We start from the raw sequence: 13,744 nt of genomic DNA, 5'->3' as shown, positions 1-13,744 counted from the left end.
GAAGCCTCCTGCTGTGAGACTACCCCCACACCACCATGCAGCCCCTCCTTGACCAAACTGTGGTAATTCCTTTTTTTTCTTTTTATCCAGGAGTTCAACAAAACTTTGGGTCATTAAAGAAACTGCACACTAGTTTGGTTGTAGCCTGAACCTCTGAATAAAAGGAATCATGTCATCTTATTCTTTCCAATGTAGTTTCAGCCAACAGAAACAGAGAATCACGAATTGTGACTTAACATGATTGTGACTTTAACATATCCATTCAAATATCAGTGGAGTATCACACAAGAAAATGAACAGATTTACATTAACAAAAAGGGCCTCCAGTAGCCTAGGCGTAACTAAAAGCATGGTTCAGGGTCACTCAAGCCCACCCAAGCTTTATTAGATAAAGAGTTTTTGTGTGATAGTGATATTTCACCTTTCAAAATGTCTCCTGTCATGCCATCAACAATAACTCAAGAAGAGCATGGGGTGAGGGGTGGGTTCTATCACCACATCTCAGATTAAATTGGAGAACACTCCAATTATGAAGAGGTTTTGGGGTACACGACTGCGTGCATGGGTGAAGTAGTCAGCTGCTGCTGTGTTGATGGAGCTCTTTGCTTATGCAGGGCTCTTTCTGAGGGCTTGTTTGTGCCGCAACCTGATTAAGATCAATTTCTTAGCGAGTGAGATGAAATCCCTGTAGTCTCAGAATGTGTATGGCAGAGTTTCTCTGAATCAAAATTTCAAAATCTTTTGGTTTTCTGCATCACATTACAGAAAAAAATGGGATGACAATTGCAACAATAATTTTGTAATTGGACACCAGATGTTAAAAACATCTGCCTTCTTTTAGTCTCAACAACATCAATCAGCTGTGTAGAGAATAGTTTTCCATCACATTAATAGACTGAAAGTAGATTTCCTGAAATGAGTTTTTCACAGTCTTAAACATGTCACATTCTCTCCCTTAATAGTAGCATCTAAAATGGTATGCTATATTTAGCGGGCCGGCTTATTATGCAGTGATCATTACTGAATGTGCCACTGTTTTGGATGTGATTATATTTGTTTGTGTATTGAAGCCATCTGCTTTCCATTCTCTCTCCGTTCAATTCCATTAATTAGTGCCACATTTGAGATTAGAAACACAGCATTGAGAGAGATTGCAGAGGGAAAATCTGAGAAGATGACAAGGACGAGAGAGAGGAATGCGGGGGAAGTCAGAGGTAGAACAGGCAGAGGGAGAAGGAGAAGAAAATGAGCATGACTGGCAGTGGTTGGAAATGCAGATGGTTATGATGCTGAGGCAGATGGCGTGTCAGATTGATTATTGTCGCCAGTGCTGCGCAATGGAAACAAGGCAAACACTGAGCCCTCCCTTCATTTCACAACACGGGGTGCTTGAGACGTGTCAGCTCACGAGGTTAAACTTCACGCCATTCAAGCTGTTCTGAGGCATTTAGACGCATCCATGTGCGCCAACCCATTAGCTCCTGTCGAGCAGATTACTCCTGTAAATAAATATAGCCCCCCGCTCCTATGATGGTGCTGCGGACAGGTGGGATTTTGCAGAGAATGTGCTTGGCCACGGCGCTTTAGGACTATCTCTTCGCAGCAGAAAGGAGCATTCTCTCTGGTGCCATCGTTTCGTACTGGTGGCATTTAGACTGACCTGTTCGCCTGCAAAAGCAGCTTATGCATGCATCTCAGCCTCCAGCATGAAATATCATGAGCCAAATATCATCTGACAATATGCTGGATGTAAGCTGGCCTGCATGTGCCATGCTATCTGCAATCCACTTTAATATGAAAAGGTTTCATCAGGAGGAAGAGGCATGTATGAACGGGAGATTGGACCGAAAAAAATAAATAAAATAAAAAAGTTTCAGTGCAATCTGTTGGTTTCCTTAGCTAGGAAATTGTTTTGGAATTGGCTCTATATGAACGAATTGGATTATTTTACGAGTAATTATGATTACAATTAATTTAATTGCAATTGGCTTGAATTGGACTTTATTATCTAAGTGCCTTGAGATGACATTTGTTGTATTTGGCGCTATATAAATAAAAATGAAATTAATTGAATTGAACTTTACTGTGCCATCACCAGGGGCGGATTGGGAAGTATTTTTCCACCGGGACAATTTTTCCCTTGCCGGCCTCATACCAAAAAAAAATCTATTGTAATAGGAGGGTTTCAGTTACGTCATCACGGGAGCGCGCGAATTTCAGCTGGTGGGCAGGAAGCTGGACTACAGCATAGCAACAACATGGAGAATATGGAGATGAGTGAATATTGTAGTGGTCTGGAGCCGGCACATAGGGAAAGGTATTTGGCGTTAGTTGAGAAATACATTGGGCGTGACACATACTTAATGAAAATGTCCGAATTTTCGCAAAACCGGAACGATTTGCCGAAAATAGAGGCTGTGGACATAACGAGCCACCTGGTTCTCCAGACGTCTTACTACACCAAACAACAGATGAAGGCCCACAAAAGTTTGGAAGCATACAACTATTACCACAGCGGATGGATCAGCAAACTCGGAGTAAAACGTCTACAGAATGATTGTGTTTTGGTGTTCGCCAGGGTAAGTTTGTTTATGGTGCATTATCCCAGGGGAAAATGTGGTGTGTAGTGCAGGGCTGGGCAGTAAAGCAGAACTTAACATGTTGAATGCCGAGCTGTGAATGTTGGCATTCATGTTTTGATAAAATGCCGAGATCCAAATATCCAAATGCTGACATTGTGTCTTTGTTAGCCTAATGCACAAGGCAGAGAGAGAGAGAGAGCGATTCTGTTGTCAAGAACTTGGGAGCTAATGTGCCCTGTTAGCACTTAAGCATTTCGTGGATACTACTGAAACGTGAAGATTGTGACAAATTTGTTTTGTTTAGATCAACCACTCTCAGAGATCGCATGAAACACCGATGACGGTGACTTTAGCTCTGTATTTTGGTAACCCAGCTTGACCGTCGGAGCCCAGTCCACTGACTCGGGCCCAATCCCAATTCACCCCTTGGCCCTACCCCTTACCCCTTCCCCTCCGTTTTGCGCGTTCACGTGAAGGGGTAGTGTTGTCCCAATGCTCTTCCAAAGCCCTTCCCCTTAACCCTACCCCTCCGTTGTAGCCCTTGAAACGGAGGGCTTCGGCCAGGCAGACTCCGTTTGAAGGGGTATGATATATTTCCCAGAGTACAACGCGACTACCGGGAGATCGCGAGTCTTTTTAAAAATGGCAGAAGCAAAGAGAGCACCACACAAATGTAAGTTCTTCTATTTTTTTTGCCATAATTTAACTGTTTTAATCGTTTTAGGTTGTGATAACTGGTGTATTGTGTGAGTTTAACATGGTGGCAATGTGTAGTTATTTTCTGATATAAACGCACATGGGAAAAGTCGCTATTTTACATGGAGTAATCGGTCAATGCATGTGAAGGTGCTGCGAAAGAGTTGTCGTTTTTTAAATTGTAACACGAGTATTTACAAGCAATGTAGTTGGTTAACCATAGAGAAGTTCCTTTTGAGTGACATGAGCGTCATTTCGCTACCTATTATCACAAGTATTCATATACGTGACTGATTCACAGGGACTCAAGCACAAACAAAGAGCCTGATCAGGTTTAGCGCCGAAAACGAAGATCTGTTTCTAAAGTCATCCCCATCCCCAAAAAGAAGTAGGAAGTCCAATCCCATAATGGATTACCTGATACAGGAGAGCCTGAAGGAGCAGAAGCGCCACGAGCAGAAAACGGAGCGCTTTTTAGCTCGGTTTGAGCGCATGATAGACAAACTTTACGGTGAGTTGATGCGCCATGCACCTATTGTACACACAGCCACCACTACCGCATTCTGAAACACCTTTTTTTAATTTTTTACAATGGATGAAAGTGCATGCTATAATGTCGTGTCTTGTTCCCCCAGAACATCACTGAGCCCATGCAGCACCTCCGCTGTTCCTGCTCCGGTCATCTCGTTCTTGATGATTGCACTGTTGCCCGTTTATATTCATACTGTTTATTATCCATATTTGCACCACACACTTTACAGCAGACACTTTAAGCTGTTATTTCTGAAAATAAGCTGCCTTACCAGTCTGTAATGTGAGCCTAATAAAATAAATTAAGGACAAAAGGTTTGTGAGCATGATTATCACATCAACATCATATGAACGACTGGAACGGATATTGGTATGAAGAGATTTATTATACAAGGGATAACAAAAAAAATTGGGGTACATGTTGTGGTCCAATGGGCAATAATTTGTAGGATGACCCGTCTGCTGGAAAGAAAAACATGGAAAGATCAGGCTTTCATCCTCCCAAACCAACACATTGATAGCACACACAATGCAGTGCATTTATTTATGTCATCAAATCTGAACCTGGTACAAAGAAAACCGCTTCAAAAACGCATTGTTTGTGTCCCAAACGGAACGAGGCGAGTAACAAAGGCTAAACGTTAATGCTTTCAGCTAGGTTAGCCAGGTTAGGATACTACTCCAATCAATAAATCAGCAAATCCAACGAGACAAGCAAATTGTTTCTATATTACACGATATCACAAATGTACAGTTAGAAGCACTTTCAAACACACACACACACACACACAATCATTTTCACACGCCGGCTCTGGAAGCTACCAGCTGCTCACTCACACGCGTTATTTGCATTAATTTCTCATTCTACATACCGTAACAAGATCCAGCAATGCTCCCAGATGTCGAAGACGCCTTCACCTGATGGCACTCCGTCGATTCGACGCAGATATTTCTAAAAATATCCGAATAGCCCAGGAGAGCGCGAACACCACAGCACCGGTCATGTTTGTTTACTTCTGGCTAAAGCTGTCGCTTTTGGTTACGTAACAACTCACGGCGCGGACTTATTACGTTCGTGAGTGTGAAGTGCTGTCCCAATTCGAAGGGGTGACATTCCTAGCCCTTCGCCTACCCCTACGTTTGAAGGGGCGAGGGGTAGGGGCGAGGGGTAGAAAATAGAATTGGGATTGGGCCTCAGTAGCTAACAACGCGCTGGGGCAGCCTTCAAAACAAAGCCCCAACGTAGTCCGTATTACATTACTGTTGATTGGCATTTAACAACATAATACTTTACTGCACTACTACTAAATAGTTAGATTTTGCACATACCTTTGACGAAGTGGTCACCGCAGACACGAGCATTTGCAGATTCAGCTCCTCCAGTCTGTAAACGTAGGTTAACTATCCACTTTTTGCGGCGTTGTTCTGTGAGTTTTTTTCCATTTCTCACCACTATGGGCGATTACCTTAGGTACTCGATAGTAACCCTTTCCCTTCTCTCGGTTAGACCGATTGCAACATCCAAAAACGGCACAAAACTGAGGTATTTTGGGCAAAAAGTGGCAGACAAAACACAGTGTTTTCAATGGGCTCCAGCTCAGGTTGCCCACCACCTGGGTTCACGCGCTTAGAAAAATACGGAAGTGACGTCAAGTGAAACCCACCTCCTAATGCTAGTGCAGATTTAAAAGCGTATAAAAGCCTTTTGTTGTATTCTGTGCGGCGCCACTAGTTGGCATACTGGGGGCATATGGGCGGTACGGGAACCTGGGAGGAGAAGAAGAAGTGAATGCTGCTGCTGCCAGCCACGTACTGCCAGTCGGCTTACAAGGGCCGTTGACATTATGTTTAGGCCGGCCGGCCCGGCGGGATAAGTCCCAGAAGTCCAGACGGCCAATCCGCCCCTGGCCATCACTCTCACATAACTGGACTGCTGTGGTTATGATTTTGGTACATATCATGGGCTAATGGTGGAGTTTCTGGAAACAAGTCAAGGAAGTAAACCAATTTACTCTGTTTCTTTGACTTCTGAAATAACTGAAGATCAGAAGTACAGGAGAGCAGGACGGTATTACGCTGCGTGTGATTAACACGTACTTTATATCAGAACATCAAATCCTGCAGCTCCTGGTGTCTCTGAGATACACAGAAGAAGAATTAAAAAAAAAAACAGGATGCAGACGCCTTTTCTGACAGACAAAATGGGATTCATGTTCAAGGAATATGGAGCGACAACGTACACACTTCACTCAGTCATCAGACTACAAGCACATATATATGTAAGCTGAATGTGGCAAAGTGGAAATATAGAAATTGAAAAATTGAAAATTTTTGTCCTTTTACAACTAGTTTTCCAACTTTTTATTCAACCGTGGGTGCTTTAAACATCTGCAGTTAAGGTTCTGATTAAGAATGGTGGTGGAAGACCTTGCCAAAGAGATTTTTTTTATTTTCTTTCTGCTTTGGGTTTCCAAAAGCTGTTTTGGAAATGAGTTGACACTTCACTTTTTTTTCACCTCTGCAGGATCCTTCACCTCTACGGCTGATGCTTCTTTTGTTTTATTCTATTCAGCTGTTTATGATCTGGTTTTAAATTCAGAACTAAGACCTCAAATAAAGCATTTATCCTTTTTTCATAACTGAAGACTATCCCAGCTTCACATTCAGTAAGATTGAGCTTTTTCTTTGCTGTTGCTGTCATTCTTGTGCAGATATTGTTGAGGAGATTTTTCTTTAGTTTTTTTTTTTAATGCAAATTAATTGAGAGAGTATATATTTATTGGCAAGTAATGGGAGTCCAAATCAAGCTTCTGGACATGCACACAATTACACTATGGTTAAGATTTATAAAGGGGATGCATACAAACACATTTTTATGGATCTAGTGAAAATAAGATGTGTGCACATATTTTGTCTTTGCAGGAAAGTAAGGCTTTAATTCAAGACCATTTTTGGACACCCACTTGTTACCTCCCTGTTTTTGTTTTTTAATTATTTTTTGGGGCTTTTTATGCCTTTAATGGACAGCACAGTTCAAGAGAGACAGGAAGCAGGGGGCAGAGAGAGGGGGAAAGACATGCAGCAAAGGGCTGTCAGATGCGGGACTGGAACCGGGGCCAGCTGCAGCGAGGGCTGTAGCCTCTGTACATGGGGCGGCTGCTTAACCCACTACGCCACCGACCGCCCCAACTTCCCTGTTTTAAATAGTTTGCTGAGTATTTTTACTCCCTCTTTCTCTCACTGCTTGAACCAAACCAGACTGCTTTGTAAGTAAAGCAGTATCAATTTTAGAAAAATAAAGAGGAAATGTGGCATATTAAAAACAGTCTTTAGAGATAATAACAAGGCAAACTTCACACACACATTAGTCAGTTTGACAATTCCTGCTCAGACTACTACATCTATCATTTATGGATTAAAAAAGTTATCAGGTAAAATCAGAAAAAAATAATGTTTACCAAACTGTTTGGAATATGATGGAAGAGAAGAGACTAAATATCAAAGAAGGATAGAGATGAAGAAGAAGTATGTTTGGATAAAAGATGAGATTGTTGAAAAGGAATCAGTCCTTCACGATTAATTCCAACACGGAGTGAGTCAAATAAATAACTACTTCAATGTAAGGACATTGTCTAAAATACCAACACAACTTTTCTGACAGAATTTAATCAAGACTACCAGGTCTTAGCTACCATTATGAAATAAGTCGATAGCTTTTCAACTCTTGTCCCCCTCTCAGAGTTTTATTAGTTTGAAAAAGATTCCTGAGTCATTTTAGCTGCACACGTTTGAACAAACCTCTCATCTGAGCAAAGCAGACGGAGAAGCACAATGACAGCATCTGACATCATTTTCATCTGGACATCACGTCGTGCTCCTGATGTTTCACCTATGCTTTAGTCCAAAGCACAGCATCACTGCTCCCATCGAGGGAACAGCCGTTCTCACCACTGCTGAGTCCATAATGTCTGTATATGATGTGGAGACAACTAAATTATTCATTTCCTGAAATAATCTGATAACTAGTTGCCAATATGTCAGCTTATCCTGGAACACAATTAACTTAGACCTCCTTTTCTTTTTAAACACCTTTTCCTATATGAATTGAATAATCTGTGCACTCTGGTGTCATAACATTTCTGCTGTAAGTTTTTGTTTTTCTTAAAATTGATGAAATTTACTTTATATTTATTATTGTTTTATTCTCCAATAAAAAAACATCCTATTTTTGATGGTAAAAACATTTCTTGTTTACAAACACATCAGTTTCATTCTGCACATTTAAGGAGATGTAATGTTAACCCGCATACTGACGCTAGGCCAGCAGAACGATCGGGGACAGAGGTTTTTCTCCAAACAGTTTGCAAATAATATCTGTTTGGAGTGAGAATCATTAAAGTTTCTTATATCAGTGGCAGGGAGAGATAAATACGAAGCTTAATCTTTTGGAACATCAGTGAAAATCTATTGGGAGATCTTAAGCCTACTGTGCTGCCTGAGAATAACACGGAACAGAACTAATCTGCAGGAAGAGTGGCAGAAAATTCCTTAATCAAAATTTAAAAGGCTCTTCGCTGGATACTGAATGTGTGTGCAGGATGTGGTATCTGCCAAAGGGGATTGGATTAATAAGAAGTGACGAAGTGGGGGGACCAAACACTGCAGATAGCAATAAACTCTTGACCCTTTTTCTTTGTATTTATTTGAGTTCATGAATAAGAACTATCAACGCATCAAAATCAGAGAAAAGGCTCATCTATGTCTGCTGGCTTAGAGGTCTGTGTTCATTCATTTCCAACTTAAATTAATACAAAATATTTCTCCCAACCTTTTTTTTTTTCTTTTTACATTTAAGCACAATAGCTTGATTTTCAATTTTACATTATAAGTACTTATAAGTAGTCGTCTTTTTCATGGTCTTGGCTGTGTCTTGTTTTATTTCCCTCTCATAATTCCAGTGTACCCTTTCCAAAACATGCCTCCAGTTTTTACCTGTGTGTCTACCTCTGCTTGTCTATATCCATTTTCACACATGAACACTGGAGCTTTCAGGATAAAGCTTGGACAATCAAGCCCAGATTTTCTTCGACAATTGTTGTTCTCACATGTGCTTCACAGCAAGAGGCTCTCTGCTGGAGAAGAGCCCCAAGGACGGGTAGGAGGGAGCATCCGTCTGGAGTGCGCAGAAACAGGACATGATTGCAGAAATGATACTCTTCACAGTTTTCTTTACAACGTGTGAAGAAGAGCAGATGCGACTCCTCAGTGTGTTGATGTGAGTACGACATGTGTCTGTGCGTATCCATAACAACAGGGAGTGTGCAGAAAACAGTATACAGTTCCGTCTACCAACCCACCTTACTAGTTTACTAGCAACCTACAATTTTTTTACACTCGTTAACCAGTGAGAACCAACATCTTCACTAGTGAGGATTTTACACCTTACTCATTAACTATGAGGCTCAAAAGGGGAAGTATCATATAATGGAAATACCCCAGTAAGGAGCAAGAACCTGGAAGTACAGTTCTTACAGTAAATGCACTTTTCACCAGTAAGGTGGTATTGCAAACCAGCAGTTTTAGTTCCTGTTACTGCTCATGTTATTATGTTCCTTAATTATTTTATTTCCACATTTCAGGAAACGAGGGAAACATGCACTTGATATTTCAAGAGAGCAAATAGAGCTGCTCCTCACTCAAGGCTTTCACAGTGAGAGGATGCTGGGTTGTTCCTCCTCATATATGCATAAAAAAGTCCTTTCATATTTCGGCAAGAAAAAGATTCCACAACCTGTTTCCACGATCAGGCTCAGGTGCAAGCATACTACAAAAATATGCCCCTGTAGATTTAGAAATGTCCACTTATTACAAACGTCATTGTAACTGTCTTGAATATAAACTCCCTTAAAGATGATGACGGTGCATCTCAATGCCAATAGATAGATTTAGCTTCTGCAGCCCAGAGATTGAGCCAAACAGTGGCCAGGAGAACATATGTTATATTTCTATACATACCGGTAGGTTATATTTCTATATTTTTATTCTATTTTATTTAAGAATACCCTGTTATAATATTGTTGTTGCATGCTTGTTTTATCTTATCTTTTATTATATTTGGACATCCAGTGCAGGCAGCAAAGCAAAGAATTTCATTGTACAGGGAAACACGTTTCTAATTGCACATATGACAATAAACCTTTGAATATTTGAATATTTAATATGTCCCTTACGGCCTCCCTTGGGTTCAGATCTTTGTGGTACGGGTGTTTGGGGTCATAAACCATCGGGTGCTGTTCCACGGTAAAGATCAGCTTCTCCTCGTCCATTATTCCCTGAGTGATGCTAACCTGTTGCTAACTAGCTTGTCAACAGGAAGCAGCGTGCTCATTTCAACCAATAAGAACGGGACGCCGCCACAAAATGTCGTCCAAATAGAGACAGTGTGAGCGATTTTATAAGGGGTCGGCGTGATCGCTGGACGGAGCGACATCGCTTGTGCATGTCAGGACAGGCTGATTGAAAAGTACGCATTCTGATCACTTTTTATCAATTGCTCGCTAGCCTTCAGTCAGGATGAGGTGTTAGACTGTGGCACATAAATGGCAATATGTGTCTTATTCGGTAAAATCAGGGGTGAAATCTTTCTTTGTATTTCTATGTACTGGGGGGAGTATTAGGGAACCATATTGGATGAGTGACTCAAATGAACTTTGCATGTGTAGAGATAGTTTTTTCATAATATGACTTATTCCAAATCATACTGCTTCTCCATCCTCCTCTCACACTTCTCTAAAAATCTTTTAATCCGAATTGTTTATGTTTATTATGAATCTGATGGAAATGTATAAGACTTTTCTATGATGATTTTCATGTAATGAAGTAATCTATCATTCTACTTTATTCAACATGTTTTACAGGTGGTGTATGGTCCAATTTTTTCCAAGGTTTCAAGGAATGGAGAAACACTAGGCCTCGGCTGGGATCGAACGCGCACTGCTTTTGCACCCTCTACCTGCTTCCCCTAGGCAAGGTCATCAGCAAGCATGGGATACCCTACCACTGCTATGCTTCTGACACACAACTCTATCTTCGAACAGCTCCCACTTCCACTGCCCCCCTACTAACATCCACATTGACCACCTCTCTGGAGGAGATTGAGACGTGGATGAAGCACAACTTCCTACAACTAAACAGCTCCAAAACAGAAGCCATTCTAATTGGCACCCCACACCAGCTCCGCTCTTCCACTATCACCAGCATCACCTTCACTGGTCAAGACATCCCCCTCTCCACTTCTGTCACCAACCTAGGTGTCAAAATTGACCCACAACTCACTTTTGACACCCACATCAAACATCTCTGCAAAACGTCTTTCTATCACCTCAGGAACATAGCCAAACTCCGCCCAACCATTACCCTGGCTGATGCAGAGAAGCTCGTCCACGCCTTTGTCTCCTCCAGGCTGGACTACTGCAATGCACTCCTCATCGGGATCTCTAGCAGGAATATCCAGAGACTGCAATACATCCAGAACAGCGCTGCCAGGATCCTGATGAGGGTGCGCAAATTTGACCACATCACCCCCATCCTCAAATCTCTCCACTGGCTCCCTGTCCCACTCAGGATTGAATACAAGGTCTCCCTCCTCACCCACCAGTGCATTCACGGACATGCCCCCCAATACCTCAAAGAACTCCTCACCCCCCACCCCCCCACACGCACCCGTTGATCCGCAGCTTCGCACACCCTCAAAGCTCCCAGAACCAAGCTCCGCACTATGGGTGACCGGGCCTTTTGTTCTGCAGCTCCAAGGCTGTGGAACGCCCTCCCAGACCATCTGAGGGCCCCACAGACCACTGATGCTTTTAAACGTAGCCTAAAAACACATTTTTTTAGGAAAGCTTTCTATTCATTTTATTGCACTTTTTAACATTTATTAACTTGTGCCCCTCTTTTCTTTTAAGCTTGCATTGTAGCACTTTGAGATTGTTTTAATGTAAAGTGCTTTATAAATAAAATTCATTATTATTATTATTATTTTGTTGCGTTGTAGAAAATAATTTATTGCGTCCAGGATGATAACAAGTGATGAATGAAAGTGTAGTCAAAATAAGTTAACAGTCCGAATTAAACGAAAAGATGATGAAAATGTAACAACATTAAGTAAGTACGGTCGAAAATAGTATGACAGACCGGTCTGCATTTCCCATTCACCAAACCAACCCAAAAACCCGGATATAATGCCTTTTGACCCAATGACGTCACCCCAATGGTGATCGTCATACTTAAAGCAACCAACCTAATAACAAAATTAAATCATAATCCAGGCATAAGCATTCCACATTTTCCATAACAACTAAATATTTCATACCTCACATGTCATACATAACCCAAATGTTACCTTAGTAGGCCAAAACATAAAAAACATCAAAATGGCTGTAACATACCGGCCCCTAATTTTGAACAAACAAAATTACCAACTCATTCACAGAGCAGCCATCTACAAAAAGTCAGTGCACATTAACCACACATTGCTCATAATTCACACAGCATCAGCAATAGCATCACATACCCATCAACCCATTCCTAAAGTCCATTTCAATAGTGCATATCAATGTCCATTTTGTCTTTGTTTTTTGGTTGTTTTTTTGCATGCGTGTATGTGTGCGTGTGTGTTTTCAAAGTCCTTGAGAATAAGAAAAAAAAAAGTTTTAAGTGCAAAAAAAGGTCTTCAGACAAAAAAGGTTCAAAAAATGCAAAAAGCAAAAGTTTCTCAACAAAGAATGTCCATCAATTGTCCATCATAAATCATGTTCATTACCTAGGAATTCACATATGTTATTTTTTATGTACCAATGCTTTCAGCAAACCATATACTTCAATAACATGTAATAACACTGTAGAAAACCAGTCATAAGACCTTTAAGTATACTCAGAAAAGGTAAATTCATTCCATTTCAATATTCCATACTTTTCATTAAGTAAATAACCCATTTCCAGGAAAACAAAGAAACAAAAAAGAGAGAGAGAGAAGCTTCTTGGTTCAATCAGATTCCAGTAAAAGGCACAACTTAGTGATGGGCCTTTCCAATTCATTGCTTTGGGTTCTAACCCGTACTTTGCGCACAAAGCCTTTGGCATCCTTTATCGTTTCAGTGATGCGCCCTAGGGGCCATGTATTTCTTGGGGCACACTCTTCTACCAAGAGAACTAAATCTCCTACAGAGAAGTTTCTACGGGCCCTGTTCCATTTCTGGCGCTTTTGCAAGTGGGGGAGACATTGTTTTATCCATCTTTTCCAAAAGAGGTCACTGAGATACTGAACTTGTTTCCAGCGTCTTTTTCCATAGGAGTCATGTTTGGAAGGGGGTGGCGGCGGCACTGTAACACCATTCAAAGGATTTCTGTTGGAACAGGGAAACACGAGTTAATGACCACAATAATATCACATATACATAAAGAGAGTAAAGTGAGGAAAGGTGTGACAGATGAGGCCCCCCAGCAGTCTAGGCCTATAGCAGCTTAACTATGGGATGTTTCAGGATTACCTGAGCCATCCCTATTCAAGGTAAACACAAGAAACTTGTGCTCACGAAAAAATAAATAATAAAATAAAGGACCAGACTCAGTGAGTAATTCCCTATACTCCCTATATAGATCTGCTCCTCACACCACAACAACCATCTTTTTACAGCCACAAGCTACCTCAGCCTCTCACCAACTGCACACCAGTCACAGCGGGGTGGGGATGCAAACCCTGGTTCGGGTAGGGGGAGAAATAAAAGAGGTAAGATAAGCGGGAATGGGATTCAAACCCTGGTTCGGGTAGGGGGTAATGAAAGTATAGAGGTGGAGGCAGAACAAGACACACTAGCAGAAACACTATCAGATTCAACAGACCTAACTATAAGCTTTATAAAAAAGGAAAGTTTTAA

At 41.3% G+C, this 13,744-nt stretch overlaps 1 long non-coding RNA gene across 1 annotated transcript; it reads left to right on the top strand.

Annotated features, from left to right (window-relative positions):
- Positions 1-3,083: 3,083 nt before the first annotated feature.
- On the top strand, positions 3,084-4,037 carry LOC142370118 (uncharacterized). Its single transcript, XR_012767794.1, has 3 exons — positions 3,084-3,255; positions 3,580-3,789; positions 3,914-4,037. It is a non-coding gene; the product is annotated as an uncharacterized LOC142370118 (long non-coding RNA).
- The last annotated feature ends 9,707 nt before the right edge of the window (positions 4,038-13,744 follow it).

Source organism: Odontesthes bonariensis, chromosome 20 (genome assembly GCF_027942865.1).
Source record: "Odontesthes bonariensis isolate fOdoBon6 chromosome 20, fOdoBon6.hap1, whole genome shotgun sequence".
NCBI lineage: Eukaryota > Metazoa > Chordata > Actinopteri > Atheriniformes > Atherinopsidae > Odontesthes > Odontesthes bonariensis.
This window is presented reverse-complemented; position numbering and strand designations above follow the sequence as displayed.